Here is a 26,325-nt window from a genome sequence, read left to right on the forward strand (position 1 = left end):
GACATGGACAACATTTTGACTATTAAGTGGTAAGTAACATTTGTCTCACACAAGTGCCAGGTGATGACCATATCAAACAACAGAGAGCCTAACCACCTCCTTTTGATATTTAATGGCATTACCATTGTCAAATCACCCACCATCAATATCTTAGAGAACACAATTGAACTGACCTAGACCACCCACATAAATATGAGCAAATCAGAGGCTGGGTATTTTGTGGTGAGTAACTCATCGCCTGACTCCCCGAAACTTCTCCGCCACTTACAAGGTACAAGACACAAGTGTGATGGAGTACTCTCCATTTGCCTAGCTGCAACAACACTCATAAAGCTCAACATGATACGACATTATAGTAGTGACCAAACTTCAACAGTACTTCATTGGCTGTTAAGTGTCTTGAGGTTGTGAAATATGTGATCTAAATACAAGATCTTTCTTTCTTTTTATCCAGATCAAAGCAGTCTGCTTGATTGGTACCTAATCCACCAGCTTAAAAATCCACCACAGGCATACACCGGCAGCAGTATGTGCTATCTACAAGATGCACCGCAGCAACTCACCAAGGCTTCTTTGGCAGCACTTCCTGAATCTCCAATCTCCGCCACCTAGAAGGACAAGGGCAGCAAGTTCATGGGAACGCCATCAACTCTGAGTCATGTACACCATCTCAACTTGGACTGTCTCACAGTTCCTTCATTGTCACTGGGTTAAAATCTTGGATCTCCCTATCTAACAGCATTGTAGGAGTACCTTCACTACACGGACTCCAATGGTTCAAGAAGGCCTACCAATGCCCTCTCCTAGGAATTAATAAGAAAAAAAAGACAATGAAAATAATGCAGGGTAAGTTCTCCTGCAGTTCTGTTCAATATTGGGTGGCACAGTGGTGCAGTGGTTAGCACCGCAGCCTCACAGCTCCAGGGACCCGGGTTCGATTCTGGGTACTGCCTGTGCGGAGTTTGCAAGTTCTCCCTGTGACTGCGTGGGTTTTCGCCGGGTGCTCTGGTTTCCTCCCACAGCCAAAGGCTTGCAGGTGATAGATAAATTGGCTGTTGTAAATTGCTCCTAGTGTAGGTAGGTGGTAGGGAATATGGGATTACTGTAGGGTTAGTATAAATGGGTGGTTGTTGGTCAGCACAGACTCGAAGGGCCTGTTTCAGTGCGGTATCTCTAAATATAATATGTCTGTCAACTGACATCTCAAACAGTTTAATTGTTTGTTTATCTTATTGTTATTTGTGGGATCTTGGTCTGTGCAAATTGGTTGCCATGTTTCCTTATGTGGCAACAGTGACTACACTGCTAAAGAACTTCATTGGCTGTGAAGCATTTGGGGTGTGCTGAGGTCATCAAAAGTGCTATAATAAATACAGTTCCTTTCTTGCACTAACACCGTTATTTTTCAGTCACATAATGGGAAGAATTTTAACCTAACTCTCCAGGTGGGAAATCCATGGGAGCAAGTGGAAGGCTGGTTTTACATGCTGCTCAATATTAATCTCCGTTGATTTCAGTACAGAGCTAAATAAGGTGGGATTGATTGATCAATCAATATTGTACCCGATCCCATCAATATCTTATCTGACGGGTTGGATTAAAATTGCCCCAGATATTGTTAGAGTGCTAAGTAAACCCAACCGAAGAACTTTCCAATGTTTTTTCCTGGCCCATTCCTCCTTCCTCTCCTGAAGGCGCTGATGGAATCTCCTTCGACAGGACCAACTAGCCCCTGGCACGATGTTAAGGTGACCACTGTTCCGGTGCGAACTGAGGCAGCGAGGGGTTAAAATTCCTCAGCGTGCTGTTTCTAGCGCACCAATTAGTGTGTTTTCATTAAATTCCTGCATGTGTGCTCTCAACAAAGTAATTAACTAATGGCTTAATGTCTTTGTTAAAATAACACTGATAGGAATTTAACACAAACACACTAATTGGTGTGCTAAATATAGCACACAGAGAAAATTCAGCCCTGTGTGCCAGAAGACCAGTTAATCATAGTTGCTGGTTGAGGACAGTTTGTATAAAATTGACTTGCTTTCTCTTGTGTGTAGGGGATTGAGGGGTGATCTAATCAAGATGGTTAAAATGGTAAATGTGGAGAACCTGATGTACAAATCAAGAAGAAGGGGACCAGTCAGGAGCACTTTTTCTTGTAAAGGGTAGGAGAACTCGCTCCTCCAAAAGGCTGTGTATGCTGGCGGACAATTGGGTATTTCAAGACTGATATCAATAGATTTTTGCTGGGCTACAGTATCAAAGGATATGGAGCAAAGACAGGAAAATGGGGTTGAGGTGCAGATCAGCCATGATCTAATGGAATGATGGAATAGGCTCATGGGGCTGAATGGCCTCCTCCTGTTCCAAGATTGCTGAGCTGAATTGCGTGCTCGTTTGACATCGAACATTTTCAAACAGCATTCATTGGAGTGCGGTCAGCATAGGAACCATAGCTGATTTTTTTCCCCTTATGCACATAAGGCATTGAAGCCAATTTTGGCAGCCTAATTGCTATCTATCTGAAATCTGCTAACTCATCAAGGATAGGGGATTCAGCCTGGGGTCTCTCTGGCCTCTATATTGGAATGCCTGACTGGGTAGTGCATTAACCAGCTAAATTTATAAAGTCCTGACTATAACTCGTGGCAGGAGGGAAACCACCCGGGAGTGTTGTGGCTTGGGGCTATTTTAACTCCCGGTCCCGATATGAATGTTTCTCCGCTTTCTCCCACCTGAAGGCAGTGGGAATGACATCAGGGTCGGTGGGCAGAAATCACGCCGGAAACTCAACAATATTCCACAATTTGTGCTTGGCGTTAGAATGGAGGATTGTTAAGCACAGCAGACTGAAGTGAAGGTACGTGGTTTAATATCATGAGTGATGTATTTGGCACTAAAAAAAATTCTTCCTAATGCATCTGGCTGATGGGGATATAGTCTAACAATCTGGTACTCCCAAAGTTTTTAGTGACGGCAAAAAATTGAAACACAATGAAGAATTGAGGCAAAGCCACTTTCTGAGGTCGGCCAATGTAGTTGGCTATTATTGTTGGCTCATCTCACCTTTGGGTGCTCTTCCTGCTGGCTAGTCATCAAAAAACTTGCATTTACATAGCACCTTTCACAACTTCAGGATGTCCCAAAGCATGGTACAGCCAATGAAGTGCAGCCACTGTTATAATGTAGGAAATGTGGCAATCAGTTTTCACACAGCAAGTTCCACAAGCAGCAATAAGATAATGATCAAATAGTCTGTTGTAGTGACGTTGATTGATGGATAATTATTGGCCAGAACGTCACTGCTCTTCCCTGAAATGTTTCCATGGGGCCATCAGCTGAGAGAGCAGACAGGGCCCTCACTTTAACATCTCATTTGGAAAGACAGCACCTCTCACAGTGTGGCACTCCCTAAGTCAGTGGTTCTCAGATTTTTGGTTAAAGGACCCCCTTTCAAATGGATTAATAATCACAGACCCCCCTGCCCCAATCAACTATATTATGCAATACTCATACTGTGCTGCATATAAAGATTATTTTAATGTAATATCTGTTGATTCTAATATCTGTATCAGTACATTTTGCACTAATATGGCCTTAAATATCTTTTTTTAAAACAAAAAAGTCTGGAATTCTACAATCCCCCATCTCGTCCCAAAACTTGAGATTAGCAGAAGATAGAGACACTCACGGATTATTAGCGTGCATCTTTTTGGTGCCCACCATTGTCCCCCTCTCAGTGCTCCTACATGCACCCTCCCTTCCCAGGTGAGACAGCCAGTCCACTCTGCACTCTCTCTCTCCTTCCTCCTCCAGCTGCTGCTCATTCACTTACTCTTGTCTCGACCATGGCAGCAGACCAGAAGTCATAAGTTTATTTGTTCATGGGATGTGTGCATTTCAAAGCCAGCTTTTATTGCCCATCCCCAATTGCCCTTGAGAAGGTGGTGATGAGCTGCCTTCTTTGAACCGCTGTAGTCCGTGTAGTGTAGGTACACCCACAGTGCTGTTAGGGAGGGAGTTCCAGGATCTTGACCCAGCGACAGTGAAGGAACAGCGATATAGTTCCAAGTCAGGATGGTGTGTGGCTTGGAGGGGAACTTGCAGGTGGTGGTGTTCCCATGCATCTTCTGCCCTTATCCTTCTAGTTGGTAGAGGTTGTGGGTTTGGAAAGTGCAGGTGAGTTGCTGCAATGCATTTTGTGGATGGCAAACACTGCTGCCACTGTGCGCTGGAGGTGAAGGGAGTGAATGTTTAAGGTGGTGGATGGGGTGCCAATCAAGCAGGCTGCTTTGTCCTGGATGGTGTCGAGCATCTTGAGTATTGTTGGAGCTGCACCCATTCAGGCAAGTGAGAGTATTCCACCACACTCCTGTCCTGCGGACAGGCTTTGGGGAGTCGGGAAGTGAGTTACTCACCCGTAGGATTCCCAGCCTCCAACCTGCTCTACTTATGCACTGGTCCAGGTTAGGTTCTGGTCAATGGTCACCCCTCCCGGATATTAATGAAACAAACTGCCCAGTTCTCAAGACGCAAAAGCAACAGAGGCGTCTTCCATTCTCACCATCATAAATCATTATACACTGAGTTCCATTTGAAAATAATTATGCCATATTATTGTCAGATGTCCCTCTGCTACTGTTGTAAAATATGTTCAACAAAAGCCCAGTAACATTATTGATTATTTCACAGATCCCCCGAAAAGTCTTTACGGACCCCCAGGGGTCTGTAAACCCCAGTTTGAGAACCAGCGTCCTAAGTACAGTATTAGTGTGTCAGTTTAAATTTCAGTGCTCAGATCTGTGGAGAGGGGGCTTGAACCTTCTGATTCAGAGGCAAGAGCAATACCAGCTAGGCTTTAGTACCTGTAGCAGTTATATAGAATTGCACAGCATCTACAGGAGAGAAACAGGCCCTACACAGGTAGGGAAAAGAAAGCCAGCGCTCTAGTGATTCTTATTTGGGGCTTTTTTTTATTTCAGTGGCACTCGGCTTGAGGCGCCTTACTGACACAGTAATGGTGCATTAAAGGAAATAATTGTGGCAATACGCCAAACATCTTGAGCAATCAGCAGGCAGCTCCCCAAGCCACAATGTAAAAAGCCCATTAGTCTTAAAATGGACCCAGAGCTTCAAGACGTGCTTGAAAAAGAAACTGTAGCTGTGTTCAGCTAATGAAGTACAAGGGTCATCAATGGTGCATGCAAATAATGCTGTTTATTACAGATTTGTTTTACATGCTGTATTTGCTGAATGGGGAGTGAGACCAAGAGCTGGCACAGGCACAAGAAGCTGAATAGCCTCCTTCTGTGGTGTGGCTTCCAATGAAGTGTTGAGCAGAAATACACTTCTTCCTTCTTCAGTCAGTTCCTGCAGCACATGGAAACAAGTGAACAATTTAAACTAAGGCCTCTTCTGTAGTTAAAATGGAAGCACGGTATCAATAACGTCACAGGCCCTGATGTAAAGTAGGCCCCAGGCTGACTGGAGTGTGTTGCCCTCTCGGACAAGTTTTATGCAGTGGGGGTGAAATTTGTCCTGGGTGGAACCACAAAATGGGTGATGGCACACCAGCTTTCTGTTTTACGCTCGGTAAAAGGAATCGGACCGCGTGTCAGAAGGGCTGCTAATGGACTATCAAACACTCTGTCCTCTCACCGACACAAATTTCACCCCCTTATTGTGTTAATTCTTACTCTAAACCATTGTTTTCTGTGTCATTCCTTACCTCACTCACTTTTTTGACTAGGGAGAATGAGAAAGCCACATTTGCTTGGATTGCCCTTCCCTGTGCAAAGCCATTGACCTTCATTACCTGGCTAGCGCATCATGTATCTAGCCTTCTCTACATAGGATTTACAGCTTGGAAGCAGTCATTCAGGCCAACTGGGCTGTACCAATGTTTATACTCAACACGAGCCTCCTCCCACCTTACTTCATCTTTAGCAATATATCTTTCTATTCCTTTCCCTCTCATACACTTATCCAATTTTTCCTTTAATGTATCTGTTATATTGTTGTATTATCCAAAATGACTCATACGCTTGAACAACTTAGTTCCTATCTCCAAATGCCACATCACTCATTATTGCACTACAACCTGTGCACCAAACCGCACATGGTATCATTCCACCACAAATGGAGAGACGTGAGAGAACACAATGCAAACTCCAGTATCTGTCTAAAGTGTAATTATTTAAGGAGCTTCTGAAACCACAAGACATAACAGCAACTATGTTATTCGCCTCAATTAGTCCATTTGGTAGTAAGTTCTAACCACTTGCTGAGTTAATTTCTCTTGAAATCAGTATTGGATTTATTAGTGACTATCTTATATTTATGGCCCCTAGTTTCAGACTCTCCCACAAGTGGAAACATCTTCTCTACTTCTACACTATTGACCTTACCCACTGCACCACCGCACCTCCCCCCTCTCACGTTTCATAATTTCAGGTCACTCCTCAGCCTTCCCTTTTCTGAAGAAAAGAGCTGCAGACTGTATCTCTCCTGATAGTTAGAATTTCTCGGTTCTCTCCATATTATCCTTGCAAATCTTTTTCTTTGCACCTTCTGCAGTGAATTCATATTCTTTTCTTAAGCTGGAGACAAGAATTGAGCACAATACTCCAAGCATAATCTAACCAAGGTTCTATGTAAGTTTAACATAACTTCTTTCTTGCCCGTTTTCAACTTTGTCCTGCCCTAAGGGCCCTTCACTTAGCCTTTCTCAATTAAAACCCAGTCTTCGCATTATTGAACAATATTGAGCTGTAATGTGTTCAGTGATATGGGACATACTGAAGATGTAATGTACACTGTCACATTCCACATTGTTTCTCAGATTACATTATGTCTTCAACATTTTGCAATTAGATGCCAGTTTTTTTCTGAATTCGACATTTCTTTTGATGTGCACCTGCAGAAGAACAAATCTGAAATTAAAATTAGCTCATGGAAAATTCATCAATATTTTAACAGCAACTGTGAATCTGCTTAGTTAATTCACTACAGCCTGGTCCCTCTGAGACCCCCAAGCGAGCTATGAATGTCACTCCTGTGTTGCCAGCTGGGTCTATGAAAGGGGCTCAGGATTATTGTGTTCAGGGAGCTAGAGAGTGAGTTTAAGAATCTGAGAATAGCTTAACCTTCACACAGCCATCAAGCATTTCCATACTGGGGAAAAAAAAGACTTGCATTTATATAATGCCTTTCATGCCCACCGGACATCCTAAAGCACTTTACAGCCAATAAAGTACTTTCTTCTGAAGTATATTCACTGTATTGTCGGAAACAGGACAGCTAATTTGTGCACAGCTAGTTGGTGGCAACCTTAGCAGTTATGATGATCTGGAATGCATTGCCCGAAAGGGCGATAGAAGCCGATTCAACAGTAACCTTCAAAAGAGAGTTGGATAAATAATTAAAGGTGAGAAATCTGCACAATTATGGGGAAAGATGACATGATGGGCTAAATAGCCTCCTATTCTGCTGTAAAATTCTATGATTCGTTGGATCAGCCTTGGTTCAGTTGGAGCCTTCTTGTCTCTTAGTCATGTTCTGGTATCAAGTCTCACTCCATACACTTGAGTACCTAACACAAGCTGACACTCCAGTGCAATTACAGGCATTACCTTTTGGATGCGATATTAAACCTAGGTGAATTTAAAAGACCCCGCGGCACTATGAGAAGAAAAGCCGAGGAATTTTCCTGATGTCCTGGCCAATATCTATCCCTCAACCAACATAACTAAAACAGATTACCTGGCCATTATCACATTGTTGTTTGTAGGAGCTGGCTGTGTGCAAATTGACTGCCCTTTATCCTACATTGCAACACTTCAAAAGTACTTCATTGGCTGTAAAGCACTTTGGGAAGTATGAAGGGTGTGAAAGGTGCTTCTTTTAAGTCCTTCCTTTATTAGAAGCCAGGCAGTAGGAGAGAGTGAATGTGAGAAGAACAAAGATCGAACCAAAGTTTTGTCGTAACTTATTAGTCTTTCCCATTGTACTCTATGCCCATATTTATTAAACTCAAAATGCTGTTGGCCTTCTTTATAGCTTTATCTACGTCCCTTCAGGTAATTTTAATCTAACTGGGTCAGGTTGAAAAATCCTGTGGAATTGGGTGGAATGTTGGTTTTACAGCCTGACCAATATTACAGTCTATTGACTTCAATGGAGAATGAATTCGGGTGGGAAGTAAAAGCAGCATTCCACCCGATGCAGTCAGTTTCTCGATGGACATATTACGTGAACATTGCTTCCAGTTTGAACGCCCATGTCCTTCAGTTCGCCCACGCCCTTCTGTGACTTTTCATTGAGTGCATGCTCCAATTCTTTGTTGTTCCTTCCCAGGTGTGTTTTCTCAGACTTATTCACATTAAACCGCATTCACCATTTATCTGCCCAGGCTATTGACCAATCTAAATCCTCCTGATGTCTTTTTACAGTCCTTCTCATTGCTTGACAAGTCTCCTGTTTTTCTGTTATCAGCATATTTTGAGATTGTGCTCCTTCTATTCAAGTCCTTCAACATATATAATGTAGAGGGAAAAATGGACCCAGCACTGAATCCCTAGAGTACACCACTCCCAAAACTTAGCCAATCTGAGCAACACCTATTTATGAAAGGACACTGAATTCTAGCCTATAATTTCAGTAAGCAATCCATTAAAGCAGTCCCAACATTAAACCGTGCTACTGGGAAAAGGAGTAGCAAGACACAAGACTCCTGAAGGTAGATAAAATAATTCTCCAGTTCTGAACATGCACCTCATTCTGCCTGTTCAGTGCACTGCAGCTTGAGAGCCTTAGTTTAAGCTATGTCTGACATTATGCACATTGTTTTGAGAGCTACTGTATCTCAGTATTGATTACGGCACCCTATGTCCTTTTAGAACTATCAATTCTTCATACCGAGCTAGATTTATGTTATCCAATTATAATGAATTAAAGACTTCCTGCAAGACCTTCTCATTCAAGGAAACAGCGGCAAGTTATACTTTAGGGTCTGTTGGCACCTCCAGGAGAAAGGATTTAAAAAGGGAGGTAAAGAGAAAGCAGGGAATTATAGACCAGTCAGCCTGACGTCGACAGTGGGGAAAATTCTAGAATCCATTATCAAAGATTTTATAGCAGAGCACTTGGAGGACAGTGGTAGAATCGGGCAGAGTCAGTATGGATTTACGAAAGGGAAATAATGCTTGACAAATCTACTAGAATTCTTCGAGGATGTAACCAGTAGAGTTGATGAGGGGGAGCCAGTGGATGTGGTTTATTTGGACTTTCAGAAGGCTTTCGACAAAGTCCCACTTAAGAGATTAGCATGTAAAATTAAAGCGCATGGGATTGGTGGTAGTGTATTGCGATAGATAGAAAATTGGTTGGCGGACAGGAAACAAAGAGTAGGGATAAATGGGTCTTTTTCCAAATGGCAGGCAGTGACAAGTGGGGTACCACAGGGATCAGTGCTAGGACTCCAGCTATTCACAATATACATTAATGATTTAGATGAGGGAACTAAATGTAATATCTCCAAATTTGCAGATGACACAAAACTGGGTGGGAGGGTGAGTTGTGAGGAGGATGCAGAGAGGCTTCAGGGTGATTTGGATAAGTTGAGTGAGTGGGCAAATGCATGGCAGATGCAGTATAATGTGGATAAATGTGAGGTTATCCACTTCGGTAGCAAAAACAGGAAGGCATATTATTATCTGAACGGCTATAAACTGAAAGAGGGGAATATGCAGCGAGACCTGGGTGTTCTCGTACACCAGTCGCTGAAGGTAAGTATGCAGGTGCAACAGGTGGTAAAAAGGCAAATGGTATGTTGGCCTTCATAGCGAGAGGATTCAGGAGAAGGGATGTCTTGTTGCAATTATACAGGGACTTGGTGAGGCCACACCTGGAATATTGTGGGCAGTTTTGGTCTCCTTATCTGAGGAAGAATCTTCTTGCTATAGAGGGAGTGCAGTGAAAGTTTACCAGACGGATTCCTGGGATGGTGGGACTGACGTATGAGGAGAGATTGAGTCGGTTAGGATTATATTCGCTGGAGTTCAGAAGAGTGAGGGGGGATCTCATAGAAACTTATAAAATTCTAACAGGACTTGACAGGGTAGATGCAGGAAGGATGTTCCCGATGGTGGGGAGTCCAGAACCAGGGGTCATTGTCTAGGGATACGGTGTAAACCATTCAGGATTGAGATGAGGAGCAATTTCTTCACCCAGAAAGTGGTGAGCCTGTGGAATTCATTACCACAGAAAGCAATTGAGGCCAAAACATTGTATGTTTTCAAGAAGGAGTTAGATATAGCACCTGGTCTAAAGGGCTCAAAGGGTATGGGGCGAAAGCGGCAACAGGCTACTGAGTTGGATGATGAGCCATGATCATAATGAATGGCGGAGCAGGCTCAAAGGGTAAAATGGCCTACTCGGCTTCTATTTTCTATGTTTCTATGTTTCCAGTTAAATCAGCTGTGGCTTAGTCGGTAGCACTCTCTCCTCGGAGTAAGAAGGTTGTGGGTCTTAGCTCCGTTCCCGGGGATTTGAACACAAAATCCACTCCATCGCAGTACTGAGGGAGAGCAGCATTGTTGGAGAGTGCCATCATTTGGATCAGTAGTTAAACTGAGGCCCCGTCTGCCTTCTCAGGTAAATGTAAGATATCCCATGGCACTATTTCAAAATAAAGAGCAGGGTGTTTGTTTCTGGAGTCATGGGAAAAAACCTATCCCTTAACCAACATCCCTCCAGCAGATTATCTGGTCTTTATCACATTGCTGCTTGTGGGACCTTGCTGTGCACAAATATGGCTGCTGCATTTCCTACATTACAACAGTGACTACACTTCAAAAGTACTTCATTGGCTGTAGAGCACTAAAGGTCATGCAAGGCTCGATATACACATTCAACTTCCTCCTTTTTTTTGTGGACTTTAGCAGGTGCCAATCACAGTGCCCCAAATTTCCAAAGACAATTTATAAAAGACAAATATGTAGGAAAGTCGGGATTACAACAGGCGCCTGCTGTAGATTCCTTCTGGAAGTTCAATGGGGTCAGTCACTCCTGTAACACTGCCCTACATCTGACTGTCTTCTAATAAGGTCGGTCAAGCCATCAATGGATTGTCCAGAGATTTTGCCCTCCTTTTACCTTCTCTTCCCCAAACACACAAGAACCTCCCATACCAGTGCAGCCATCGAGCAGTCCAACATACAAAGTGCACAGAGATAACTCACTGTCATTGGTCTGGTTAGCTGTCTACCAATGAGCTCTTAGACTCTGTGTACTCTAGCGCTTTCACCTTCGCAATCTGCACGTTCCCCGCACTCCTGCCCTTCTCCTCATAGCCTAGAAGCACAACTTCTTCAGGGCTAGTTTGAGGTGCACGACTTTTTTGAAGAGGTGTCTCACTGCCCTTCCGGCTGCTGTACTTCAGCACCATGTTGATGTAGGCTGATCACAGATCCGTATGCTTGAGGTAACATCTCAGCACGTTCTCAAACACTAGTACCTTAGGGTAAGCTGGGGATGTCACAATATCTGTCCTGCTTTGTTCTCTCCAAAAGCGGCCTGAGGAAGCGCTGCCCACTTGTTTCATTGTAGTGATTCCTTTGCCCAGCCCAGCACCCTCCATCCACCGCCAGCCAATCACCAGCAGAATTGCCCACTATCGGTTGTCATGGCGGCAGCCGCAGCAATTTGGCTCTTTTACCATAGCAGGTAAGGCCTACAGTTTCGATGATGGACTTTCCCGACTGCTTTGGTTCTCTGGGCAGGAAGTGAGGGAACATGCTCATGAGTTCTCCAGCCAGGTAAGTGATAAAGATAAAAGGGAGAGGGAGAAAAGGAAGCAAATACATATGGCTGAGGAGAGGTGGCATAAATAACACAAAAGAGAGGTAGAGATGAAAAGACACTTGGATATCTCTTGCAACCCGTGTGAGGGATGCAGCTTTAAGCATGGCTCTGCTTTTGATAGCAACTGAAAGCTCGATCTTCAAAGGTCTGAAGACTTGAGTCCATTATCAAAGTGATCCATCCTCTATTCACATCGACATCCAACCCACCCTGCATTTTCCCCCAGGAGAGGTCAGTCATTGGGCACAATGTGACAGAAAAAAGGGAAACATTTCCTTTGCATTTGGCAGCCCTTGAGTTTGTGAGCTCAATACAGCCTTTAAAAAAGAAAGGAAAATATCAAACGAGCATCAAGATTATTAATTCAGATCCCTCACAGCTGGTGCGAAGAGAAACAGGCAGCACTATGCTTTCAAAGCTGTGCACTCACTGATCTTCTGACACCCACGCAGAGATTAGTCCACTTTTGGCCTACTTTCAAGGTCTGGCTGATGGACCCTGATTGTTCTGTGCCAAGCCAGCCATGATGTTGTACATTAAACTCTTTAGAGGTTTGCTGAGATCTCAGAGGAAATTAAAATCATGCTTTGTGCGTGGGCTTATCTTGCAGTACAGATTTGCCAGATAGCTTTCCTTAAAAAGTGCCTAATTGATTAGAATCTTTCTCTTCTGTTAATCCTGAGGTAACAGCAAAATAGCAGAAAACCAGTAACTGTGGAATATTAATTGTAGGCCTTTGGAAGCATAGAAAGGACTGACGTACACCAAATTTCAGACACTTGCATAGCAACAGTTTTCCCCAGGGAAAAAGCAGCCTAATATTGACATTTTCAGGCATATCTAGTTGGCTTTGTTGGCCCAATTTTACCTCCGAGCGTGATTTGAGCAGGCGGGGGAGTTAGAGGGGTAGTTTTAACCTAACTCTTGGGGTTTGAAACCCACTGGATCAGATGGCTTACCCCACCCAATACGAGAAAAGGAAGACTTACATTTATATAGCGCCTTTCATGGTCTCAGAACGTGATAGAGCTTTCTAAAGTGTAGTCACTGTCGTAATTTAGGAAATGCAGCAGGCAATTTGTGCACAGCAAGCTCCCACAAAGCAATATGATAATGACCAGACAGTCTCTTTTAGTGATTGAAGAATAAATATTGACCCAGACCTGTGGGAGAACACCCTTCTGCTCTTCTTTGAATAGTTATGTGAAATATTTTATGTGCAGTTGAAAACTTTGCTTAACATATCACTCAAGAGAATGCACTTCTGACCGTGCAGTATTCCCTTAGTACTGCACTTGGAGTGTCAGCCTGTATTATGTGGGCAAGTGTCTGGAATGGGGTTGAAACCAGAACCTTTGGTCTCCTAGGCAAGCAAGCTACCAACTCAGCCATGGACAAGACATTTATATCTGACTTCAGTGGAGTCTAAGATTGAGCAGGATGCCAAACCAGCATTGCCCCCCATCCTGTGAGTTTGGCAACTCGAGTCCCAATTAAAATTTTCCCTGGAGACTCCCTAATGGATTGGTCCTCATTTAATTCTTGCTGACCAGCTTTCTATCTGTTCTGGGGCGGTGGGGGGGAAGCAGTATAAAATCGAGGGGGACAGACCTGCACCAACACCAGGGCAAGTTGTGCGCTGGCCTGCCAAGATTGTCCATGGATGTCTTGCAATTTTGGAATGGCGGAGGGGAGAGTGGGTGGTGGTGGTGAAGGGGAGGTGAGTCCGTAGCAGGATAACGTTAAAATCGGTCCCCCATGACAATGCGGTTGCCAAGGTGAGAAGGGTGAAAAATGATGGGACTGTATATAAAAAAGTGCTGCAAATTAAATAGAATGATCACATCTCCCAAATAACTCCTGAATTAAGGATTCTCGAAAGAATAAAATTCAAAAATAATTATTAAGCCTTTAATGAGCTGACAATAGATCTGTGCAACCCACCGCATCATCTTGTGTTTAATTAGTTGCCTTTAACTGAAACCAAACTGGATAGAGGCCAGAGATTTAATTGAGGAGAATGGGAACTTAAAGGCCTCAATTTACAGAAGCACAGGAGTTGGAGGAGGCCTTTCATCCCCTTGAGCCTGTTCTGCCATTCAATTTGATCGTGGCTGATCTGTTTCTTAACTCCATCAATCTGCCTTTGTTCTGTAACCCTCTGCTGAACAAAAATCTCTCAATCTCAGTTTTGGAATGTTCAATTGACCCATGGACTCAATAGCTTCTTGGGGGAGTGAGAGTTCCAGATTGCCACAAGCTTGTGTATGAAAAAATGCTTCCTGGCATCACCCAAGAATGGCCTAGTTCTAATTTTAAGGTTCTGCCTCCTTGTTCCAGACTTCCCACCCACCCACCAGAGGAAATAGTTTCTCTCTATCTTTAAAATCGGAACCAACAACATAGGTAGAAAGAGGGATGTCGTCTTGCTGTCAGAATTTAGGGAGCAAGGTAAGAAATTAGCAAGCAGCACCTCAAAAGTAATAATCTCCGGATTACTCCCAGTGCCACACGCAAATAAGTACAGGAATAGAACAATAAGACAAACTAATGCGTGGCTGGAAAGATGGTCAAGGAACGAGGGCTTTAGATTCCTGGGACATTGGGACTGGCTCTAAGGGAGAAGGGACCTGCACAAGCTGGACTGTTTGCAGCTGAACAGAGCCAGGACTGAGTTCCTTGAGGGACGTTTTGCTTGCGCTGTTAGGAAAGGTTTAAACTAGTTTGGCGGGGGGTGGGGACCTGAGGGCATTTGGGACAAAATCAGAAATGAAAACAGAAGGCAGAAAATTAATGGATGAGTCTGGAAGGCAGAGGAAACAAAGGTTAGAAAATTAAAAAAGAAAGTTTGGCAGTGCTCAAGGGTATCTACGTCAATGCAAGGAGTATAGCAAATAAAGCAGATGAGCTGAGGGCACAGATAGACATGTGGCAATATGATATCATAGCTATTATAGAAACATGGCTTAAGGAGGGACAGGAATGGCAGCGCAACGTTCCTGGTTACAGGGTTTTCAGACATGATAGGAAGGAGCATAAGAAAGGAGGGGAGTGTCAATTTTGGTCAAAGAAATAATTATAGTAGTGAGGAGGGATGATATGTTGGAAGGCTCATGAAATGAGGTCATATGGATCGAGCTAAGGAAAATAAAAGGGGCAATCAGACTGTTGGGAGTGCACTATAGACCCCCAAACAGTCAGAGGGAGATAGAAGAGCAGATATGTAGGCAAGTCTCTGAGAAGTGCAAAAACAATAGGGCAGTAATCGTAGGGGATTTTAACTACCCCAATATGAACTGGGATAGTTTTAGTGTGAAAGGAATTGAGGGAGCAGAATTCTTGAGGTGCATTCCAGAGAACTTTTTTGCCCTGTATGTTGCAAGTCCAACAAGAGAGGGCACAGTTTTAGCTTAGTTTTCAGAAATGAAGATGGGCAGGTGGAAGGAGTGGCAGTGGGAGAGCATTTTGGTGGTAGTGATCAAAATTCAGTCAGTTTTAGCATAATTGTGGAAAATGACAAGCATAGAACAGGAGTTAGAGTTCTCAATTGGGGCTAGGCCAATTTTACTAAACTGAGGACTGATGTAGAGAAAGTGGACTGGAAACAGCTACTTGGAGGTAAATCAACATCAGAGCAGTGGGAGGCAAAGGGGAGATTCAAGGGGTTCAGAGTAAACATGTTCCCACAAAGTAAAAGGGTGGGATGGTCAATTCTAGAGCCCCATGGATGTCAAAGAGCTTACAGGGTAAGATAAGGCAGAAAAGGAAAGCTTATGTCCGACACCGAGAACTCAATACTACAGAAAGCAGAGAGGAGTATAGAAAGTGGAGGAGTGAAATCGAAAAGGAAAGTAGGAAAGCAAAGAGAGGGCATGAAAGAAAATTGGCAAGCAAAATCAAGGTGAACTCAAAGTTGTTTTATCAATACATTTAAGAGTAAGAGGATAACTAAGGAAAGAATAGGGCCCATAAAAGACCAAAAAGGTAACCTATGTGTAGGAAGGGACGTTATTGGTATTGTTCTTGATGAATACTTCGCATCTGTCTCCACAAAAGAGGGGGATGATGCAGATATTGTAGTTAAAGAAGAGGACTGTGAATTATTGGATGTGATAAACATAGGGAGAGAGGAAGTATTAATGGGATTAACATCCTTGAAAGTTGATAAATCACCAGGGCTGAATGAAATGTACCCCAGGCTGTTAAAAGAAGCAAGTGAGGAAATAGCAGAAGGTCTGACCAGCATTTTCTAATCCTTACTGCATTAATGGTGCCGGAGGATTGAAAGACTGCTGACATCGTACCTTTGTTTAAAAAGGGAGCGAGGGATAGACTGAATAATTACAGGCCTGTCAGTCTAAGTCAGTAATGGGCAAATTATTGGAATCAATTCTGAGAGACAGGATAAACTGTCACTTAGAAGGGCACAAATTAATCAAGTATAGTCAGCACGGATTTGTTAAGGGAAGATCTTGTCTGACCAACTTGATCGAATTTTTTGAAGAAGTAACAAGGAAGATTGAGGGTAGTGTAGTTGATGTGGTCTACATAAATTTTAGCAAGGCTTTTGACAAGGTCCCCCATGGCAGACTGGTTTAAAAAAAAAAGCTCATGGGATCCAGGGAAATGTAGCAAGCTGGATACAAAATTGGCTCAGTGGCAGGAAACAAAGTGTAATTGTTGACGGGTGTTTTTGCGACTGGAGGGCTGCTTCCAGTGGCATTCCACAGGGCTCAATACTGGGTCCCCTGCTTTTTGTAGTATATATTAACAATTTAGACGTAAATGTAGGGGGCATGATCAAGAAGTTTGCAGACGGCACAAAGACTGGCCATGTAGTAGATAGTGAGGAAGATAGCTGTAGGCTGCAGGAAAATATCGATTGACTGGTCAGATGGGCAGAAAAGTGGCAAGTTGAATCAAACCTGGAGAAGTATGAGGTGATGCATTTGGGCAGGTCAAACAAGGCAAAAGAATACACAATTAATAGGAGAATATGGAGAGGTGTAGAGGAAGTGAGGGACCTTGGAGTGAATATCCACAGATCCCTGAAGGTAACAGGACAGGTCGATAAAGTGGTTAAGAAGGCATACGGAATCCTTTTCCTTTATTAACCGAGGTATAGATTATAAGAGCAAGGAGGTTATGCTGGAACTGTATAACTCATTGGTTAGGCTGCAACTTGAGTACTATGTGCAGTTCTGGTCACCTCATTACAGAAAGGATGCAATTGCTTTAGAGAGGGTACAGAGGAGATTTACAAGGATGTTGCTAGGACTAGAAAAATGCAGCCATGAGGAAAGATTGGATAGGCTGGGGTTGTTCTCCTTGGAACAGAGAAGGTTGAGGGGAGATCTGATTGAAATGTACAAAATTGTGAGTGCCTGGATAGAGTGGATGTGAAGGACCTATTTACCTTAGCAGAGAGTTCAGTGACTAGAGGGCATAGATTTAAAGTGAGTGGTAGAGAAATTAGAGGGCAGATGAGGAAAAATATTTTCACCCAGAGGGCGGTGGGGGTCTGGAACTCATTGCCTGAAAGGGTGGTAGAGACAGAAACCCTCAACTCATTTAAAAGGTATCTGGATGTGTACCTCAAGCTTCATAACCTGCAAGGCTACGGACCAAATGCTGGAAATTGGGATTATACTGGGTGGCTCATTTTTCAGCCAGCACAGACACGATGAGCCAAGTGGTCTCTTTCTGTGCCGTAAGCTTTCTATGATTTCTCTGATTTATCCTATCAACTCCTTTAATCATCTGAAACATCTCAATTAGATCATCCCTTAATTTTTGTTACTCAAGGGAACACAAGCAATCTATCCTCACAATTTAACCCTTTTAGCCTTGATTTCCCAAGTGCAGTAGCAGGAACACCTGCTACTGGATGGACCAAAGTCACGTTTGCTGTTGCTATGCTCTCCTGTGTTCCTATAGGAATTACAAACCATGGTTCAGCCCAGGAAAAGAGAACAAGTTCAATGTGTAGGAGCAACAGGATGCTCCAGAAGGATAGGAACAACAGTAGAGGAGTGTACATGTCCAAGATACTTTGAAATGAAGAAAACTAATCTGTTTTCTCAGGAGAGGACACCCAGGGTTCCATTCCCTCTGGCAGCTCCTGCTCAATGTTTTTACATCCAATTCCTTGGTGTGCATTTTCACATGGGTTCATGGGCAGGTTTAAAATCATTTTAATTATTAATTACATTGGAACTTGATTATAATTAAATTAATATATGGTTAGAACCTGACTCGAGCGAATGGAAAGGTCGAAAATAGAGTTACAATAGGATTCTGTTACATGTCCCCAGACTGCCTCAGGTTAATAACAAATTACATGAGAATACACATTTATGCTATTCAATTATTTTCAAATCTTCTCCCTTACGTTCTATCTCTCTGCTACAGCTTCTCGCTACATTAATCTGCCATCCCCTTTATTGTCTAACACTCTGCCATTCCCTCTGTCTCCTTTTTTAAAATTTGCTTGTGGGCATCTCGCGCAGTGGTTAGCACCGCAGCTTCACAGCTCCAGCGACTGGAGTTCGGTTCTGGGTACTGTCTGTGCGGAGTTTGCAAGTTCTCCCTGTGACCACGTGGGTTTCCACTTGGTGCTCCGGTTTCCTCCCACAGCCAGAGACTTGCAGGTTGATAGGTAAATTGGCCATTGTAAATTGCCCCGAGTGTAGGTAGGAGGTAGGAGAATGGTGGGGATGTGGCAGGGAATATGGGATTAATGTAGGATTAGTATAAATGGGTGGTTGTTGGTCAGCACAGACTCGGTGGACTGAAGGGCCTGTTTCAGTGCTGTATCTCTCTATGACTCTATTTGTTGCCCATCCCTAATTGCCCTATGGGTTTTTATAACCACCGACGATGGTTTCATGGTCACCATTAGATTAGCTTTTTTTTAAAATTCCCAGATTAATTGAGTTCAAATTTCACCATCTATGGTGGGATTTGAATCCATGTCCATAGAAGCAGTCGCCTGAGTCTTTAGTTTATTAGTCCAGTGATATGACTATTACACCATCGCCTCACAAAAAAACATCAACTATCATCAGAAGCTGAAGAATTGGAAAGAAGGGGGTTTGAACTTGATACTCTGTCATTCCCTCTTGCTCTCATTGTCATTCCCTTTCATTCTCACTGTCATTCCCTCTGTTCTTCTCTCCACAGATGCTGCCTGACCAGTTGAATATTCTCTAGCACGTTCTGTTTTTAGTTCAGACTTCCAGAAACCACAGTATTCTGCTTTGATACTATCCTTTTAAACAGGGCTCATTTTATTTCAGTATTTATTTTATTAATAGTTTTTTTAAAAATTGGTATTTAATATTCATTTTCTGAAGCGTTTGCTAAATCTCTCTCGATCCGGGTCCAGCCACCTTTTTTTTTTAGAGATACAGTACTGAAACAGGCCCTTCGGCCCACCGCGTCTGTGCCGACCATCAACCACCCATTTATACTAATCCTACACTAATTACATATTCCTACCACATCCCCACCTGTTCCTATATTTCCCTACCACCTACCTATACTAGGGGCAATTTATAATGGCCAATTAACCTATCAACCAGCAAGTCTTTTGGCTGTGGGAGGAAACCGGAGCACCCGGAGAAAACCCACGCAGACACAGGGAGAACTCGCAAACTCCACACAAGCAATACCCAGAATTGAACCCGGGTCGCTGGAGCTGTGAGGCTGCGGTGCTAACCACTGCGCCACTGTGCTGCCCTGTGATGCTACTGATGGTGTTCCTCCCCAGGGTGATAGATGTGTCTCTAGCTGCCTGGAATCTCCTCTCACCCTCTACTTGGCCGTATATTCAATATTCTTGTCAAAAATGCAGGTTGAGAGCCAGCTTGGCTGATTGGTTGGGCCAACAACTCTGGTTGCATGTATTCCTGGCAGTATCACCGCAACAGCAGCAACCTACATTTATATAGCGCCTTCAACGTAATAAAACGTCCCAAGGCGCTTCACATGAGCATCATAAAACAAGATTTGACACTGAGCCACAGAAGGAGATATTGGCCAGAATTTTACATGCCCCCAAAGAGCGGGAAGGTGGCGGGGGGAGGGGGGGGCGTAAAATGCAGCTGGAAGCTCGGGGGGGCCCTTCCCGACCTGCTCCCGCCCGCCGCCAATTTACGCAGGGTGGCAGTGGCAAAAAACCGCCCACCCGCCCCAAGCCAATCAAGGACCTGAAGTGGCTACTTAAGGGTCTTCGCCCGCCGCCATGGGGATTTTACCCACGGCTGGTCGGGTAACCAAGGCCCTAGAGAAGGCGGCTCTCTGACGGCCTGGGGGGGGGGGGGGGCACTCATGATTGGGTACCTTGTGCCCAATGGAGGACCACCCCCGCTGTCCCAACCACCCTCAACACTCAACACGCCCCTCGTTCCCCCCAATCGACCACCCTTGCATCGCCGGGGCCTGACTGATCACCCCTGGTGGGGCAACAAAAACGTACCCTCTTTCCAGGTCTCCCCAACATCTTCTTCACGAAGCTGGGCTGCAGTCCCGCCAGCGGTCCCGATGGCACTGCAGAGACGAAGAGCTGCCGGCCCGCTGTTAGGCCTCAAGCGGGTGGAAGTCCCGCCTCAGAACAACTAAAGGCCGGGGAACCACAAAATGCAGGTTGGATCCCCAGGCCAGGCAGACGTGGGTTCGCCATCAATTTTTCAGTCCGTGGACGGCTCCCATCCGCTAAGGGAAAAATCCCGGCCATTAGGACAGATAACAACAAGCCTGGTCAAAGTGGTAAGTTTGATAGAGCATCTCAAAGGAGGAAAGTGAGGTAGAGAGGTTTAGGGAGGGAATTGCAGAGCTTGGCACCAAGGCAATTGAAGACTTGGCCACCAATGGTGGAACAATTAAAATCAGGGATGCTCAAGAGACCAGAATTAGATGAGTGTAGATATCTCATAGGTTTGTGGTGGTGGAGGAGATTACAGAGAAAGAGAGGGGAGAGGCCATGGAGGGATTTAAAAAGGAGGTTGAGAATTTTAAAATCGAGGTGTTGCTTTACTGGGAACCGGTGTAGGTCAGCGAGCACAGGGGTGATGCGACTTGAAGCAAGTTAGGACCAACAATGCCTCGATTTTTTTTTATTGTGCGTGGCTGATTTGTTTAAGTTCATGGGCCCTTTAAATTATTTTGTGCATCCACGACCAATCGGTGGCTTAAAGGGACTGACATGTGCACAACCTGCGCAAGAACTTTTGGCTTGCTGTACGGCGATGTGGCCGCCCAGTTTAGAGGGTTCGGACATGGGTTTTTGATGACCTCACCTTCAGGGATCCTATCATCTGCAATGGTCTTGCCTCCAAACACCCGCCGTTGACCAGCCGGATCACCCATTATCACAGCCTCCCGCCTTTCGACAGCCAATTATAAAGTGAACAGACTCTTCACTACTTGATTGGATGATTTTTGACCCTCACCATCTCTACTATTTGGATAACTAATAAACAAACATTTTAAAATAAATGGACAAAAAAAAACACTTTTTTTTTAATGTCCATTTATAATTTCTCTTCAGTGTTCTCCAGGGCCCAGGAAATCGATCTTTCCTTTCTGGGAGACTGCAGGGCCATGACGGATGTTTGAGAACCCTACTGACTGGCGGCACTCTCGACTCTGAAGGTTCTGGGCTTGTGCCCCACCTGAGGGTCTCAGCACACAATCTGAGCTCATACTCCACAGCCATACAGAGGGAGTGCTACAGTGCCGGAGATGCCATCTTTTGAATGACCATCGAGCTTGGCTGCCCCCTACTGCTGGTTTCTGGTGGCTCAGTTAAATGCTAAGGGGAGATGGTGGTGTAGAGGTGATGTCACTAAGCTAGTAATCTAGAGGCCCAGACTAATGCTCTGGGGACAGCAGTTCAAATCCCACCATGGCTGCTGGTGAAATTTAATCAATTAATTAATCAAAACTCTGGAGTTGAAAGCTTGTCTCAGTCATGATGTCGTAAAAACCCATTTGGTGTACTAATGTCCTTTAGAGAAGTAAATCTGCCCTCTGCATCCAGACTGGTGTCCATGTAACAGGGTACTGAGTTTGGACAATCAGCCATGATCGTATTGAATAGCGCTGCAGGCTCGAATGGCCTACTCTTGCACTTATTTTCTATGTTCCTATGTCTCCAGACCCACAGCAATGATGTTGACTCTTAACTGCCCTCTGAAATGGCCTAGCAAGCCACTCAGTTGTGAAGGGCAATTAGGGACGGGCAATAAATGCTGGCCTTGCCAGTGATGCCCACGTCCCATGAAAGGATAATTAAAAACACCAGGCAGTACTCTGAAGAAGAGCAGTGAGTCCTCGTGGTGACCTGGCCAACATACATCCCTCAGTCAACATCATTGCAAAAAAAACAGATTAACCATGTTAATTTAGCTCATGGGGTCTTGCTGTGCGTAGATTGCTTGCTGCTTTTATTCAAGTCACAGCAGTCGATACATCTTAATTCATTGACTGGGAAGCAGTTTGGGACATCCTGATGATATAACAGAATTTTGTATCAATGCAAGTTCTTTCTAAAATGGCTTTACCTCACCAGTAGGTTAGTTTGCTAGTCAAACATTGCAAAGGTGTAGTAAAGAACCCTGCAGATTCACTGAAAGTGATTTCAGAAAAATATGGCCAATCATCATGCATTTATAATAATGATCCTTAATTTATTTCTTTGTAATATCTTGGCCTCTTGCACATCACCGATTTTTCTTTTTTTTTTCTCAAAAATATACTTTATTCATGAAAATCTATAAAAAAATGCATTACAAAACAGTTCAAAACAGCACCAAGTTGCCATTCCAGAAAGTGCAAAGGAAATCAGTTTTCTTCAATATAGGAGTGAGTTGCCTCACAACCCTTCCATTCCATTTTACATACAATGTACATTTTACAGCAAGCCCATGTTTGGTGTATACAACCCGAGGAGTTTTCCATGGATCCAGCCCCTCAGTTCACTTTGGCTAGAGGGCTTTACACAGTGGTCTTTCCCCATTGAGCCTTTGCTGCGTCTGCCCCAAACTTTAGTGCGTCCCTCAGCACGTAGTCCTGGACCTTGGAATGTGCCAGTCTGCAATACTCGGTCGTGGACAACTCTGCGCTGGAAGACCAGAAAGTTTGGGGCAGACCAAAGAGTGTGTTTCACCGAATTGGGCACAATACCGATTTTTCAACGTCCCATCAGAGGCGGTTGTGCCTGGCCCAATATCTCGGCGATTCCCACTTCTCTGCTTCTCTCTTCTCCTTTAAGATTCTCCTTTAAAAACTACCTCTTTGACCAATCTTTTGGTCACCTATCTTCACATCTCCTTATGTGGCTCAGTGTCAAATTTTGTTTGATGATGCTCCTGAAGTGCCTTGGGATGTTTATCCATATTAAAGGTGCGATATAAATGCAAGTTGTTATTGTAATAGCATTCCTTGCATTACAACAATGACTACGCTTCATTGGCTGTAAAAGGCTTTGGGATGCCCTGAGGATGTGAAAGGCGCTATAGAAATGCAGGCCCAGTCTTTTCTTTCTTTAATATGTTCTCAAGAGGCTATTGAACTGCTCGATCGCAGTGGGTTACAGCTGGTGCTAAAGCCTAAAGCAGCCTGTCCTGGCTAAGTCTGCAAGATATTCAGACAGCCGCACCTCCCTTATACCCACCTGTCTCAATCTAGACCGAATCTGGCCTTTCTGGTTCAAAACCAGCCTATCATAGCAACCTTCCCATGTTTACCTTGGGATGTGGGTGATACTGGGAAGGCTGGTATTTATTGCCCATCCCTAGTTGCCCTGAGAAGGGGCTGGCAGATCTACCTCCATTGTTTTTACAGCTGAGTAGCTTGCCAGGGAATCTGAGACTGCTGTTGCAACAGTGACTGCACCTTAAAAGTATTTCATTGGTTGCAAAGTGTTTTGGAACGTGCTGAGGTCATGAAAGGCACTATAATAAATGCAAGTCTTTCTCTCTTTAATGCCCTTCAGAGGAGGGATCTTATTCTGGTCTACAGCTGACTTTAGGCCCATACAATGTGGCAGACTCTGAGATTCCCAAACAAGACACTAAAGCTGTAAAATCCGCTGTGTTTCCTACATTAGAATGGTGACTACATTTCAAAAGTACTTCATTGGCTGAAAAGCCCTTTAAGATGTCTGGCGGCTGCGAAAGGCACTACATCAATGCACGTCTATCTTTTTTTTTTCTACTTGTCTCCGCTTAACGTCTCCTCCGAAAGTCAGCACCTCCGACAGTGCAGCACTCTCTCGGTACTGCACTGGAATATATTGTGTGCAAGCCTCTTGAGGGGGGACTTTAACCCACAACCTTCTGACGCAGAGGCAAGACTGCTAACCACTGGGCTATGGTTGACACCTAATTAGTAAAGCGGATGAGTTTTTATTTCAGCAACAATCCATCAATTATCCTGAATATTTTTGTGCTGGAGCTAACCAATAGCTTTACTAAATAGATTTATTTGGGAGGTGGGCAGTAACTTAATTTGCCAGGCCTGAAATCCATGGAATCGGGTGGAACCCAGGTTTACTATCCCGCCAGAAATGACTTCATTAGAGAGTGAAATCAGGTGAGGTGTAAACCCTGAGTTGCCTTCCTTTCCTAGTGGGTGAGTTTGGTTAAAGTTGTCACCATGTTGTTTGTGTGGTACCACAAACACCAGGCTGCCTGACTCCAATGGGTGAACTGCTTCTGCTCCAAAGGACTCTGCAATACGTCAAACTTCCCGGCACTGGGGGATCGCCCTGCCTCCTCGAGCGGTTTCCACCAATCCGGAGGCAAAGCCGACAGCGGAGCAACTGGCGGGCGTAGGTATTTCCGAGTCATTACCGCTGGGGAAAGATTACCAGCTGGTGATCTAAGCACTCGGCCCATGGGGTAAATGATGGCCTGGTTCACTGTCGCTGGCCGTGCACTCCCGTTGCTGGCAATGCAGACGCCTCTTGAAGTGTGGATGGACTCATCGTGAAGTGATTGATAATTCTGACGGCGGGAGGAATCCTTTATTCCTAACTGGGTTTTATGTTACTTCTGTGCGTATAGAAAGGAAAAAAAAATGACTCTCCTATCTTTGAGTAAAACAAATTGGATGTTGTAGCATGAATATTTTATATGTGCTGCACAATAAAACTATTGGATAGGCAACAGAACTGCTTTTACATTATTTATGATTTCATTCTTCGCAGCTCAGAGGACAGGGAATAGGATTCTTGCTGATTCTCTATATTCTCCCCCTTTCCAGCCTTCTCTGCACTTCTGTAAGAACAATAGGGCTAAATTGGATAGCCCCCAGGAACAGGCCCAGGGATTGCAATGCGTGATTAAACCCCCATCCGTTCAATATAAGGCAGGCAGCGTGCCAACTTTGTGCTGCCTGCTCATTTGAATGATTGCTGCGTGCAGCCAGTGCTAACTGTGCTGTTCATTGGCTTCATGCATCAGCAGGGGCTCAAGATCGTAACTTGCCAGCATCACTTAAAGCCAGTCTGCACTGCTTAAAGTGAGCCCGCATCTCTTAAAAGGGAGGTGCATTGAGGCTAGAGCAGGAGTTGGCAGTCATGCAGGAAGTGACTCTGACCTGGGAAACAGTGAAGAATGGCACAACAGTTAAGGAGGTGGTGGGCGGTCGCCTCCTCGTAGCAGACGTGATGTACAACAACGCTCCGCTCCGGTTGATCAACATGTACGCCCCGGTACAACGCAGCGAGCGGCTGACCGTCTTCCAGCAGCTCCCACTGCTGCTGGCGACGTCCAGGCCGGTCATCCTAGGCGGTGACTTCAACTGCATCATCGATGCGGCTGGACGATCCGGCAGTGACGACAGCAAACTGGACGCTACGTCCAGATTCCTAATAGAAACAGTTAAGGATGCCAAACTGCACGACGTCTTCAGCAAACCTGCAGACGGAGCGCAGCGCAGATACACATGGTCAAGATCGGACGGGTCTGCCCGTTCCAGGATTGACTTCCTGTTTGTGTCCGGTGCTGTCACGGTCGGATCCACCGACGTCAAGCCGGTGTTCTTCTCCGACCACTGCCTCTTACTGGCCGACTGTCACTTACAGGACGACCAGCGGGTTGGCAGAGGGACGTGGAAGCTCAATGCGACACTGCTGACCCCAGAGAACGTTGAGGAACTCAAAAGGGATTACAATGGTTGGAGGACCGTGAAACCCCTCTTTGAGTCTCCAGTTCACTGGTGGGAAGTGATTAAGGAGAACATCAAGACGTTCTTCATCCACAAAGGTGTTCAGAAGGCGAGAGAGAGAGACAGAGGGAACTGTCCCGACTCCAGAAAATTATGCAAAATCTACTCCGGTTGCAGTCAATGGGGGTCGAGGTCAAGGAGGACCTCCAAGAGGTGAAGAGCCAGCAGGCCTCGCTCTTTGCCAAGGAGGCCTCCAAGATCATCTTCCGGTCCAGAGTCCGCTCCATCGAG

The sequence above is a fragment of the Heterodontus francisci genome, chromosome 41 (genome assembly GCF_036365525.1).
Source record: "Heterodontus francisci isolate sHetFra1 chromosome 41, sHetFra1.hap1, whole genome shotgun sequence".
Lineage (NCBI taxonomy): Eukaryota > Metazoa > Chordata > Chondrichthyes > Heterodontiformes > Heterodontidae > Heterodontus > Heterodontus francisci.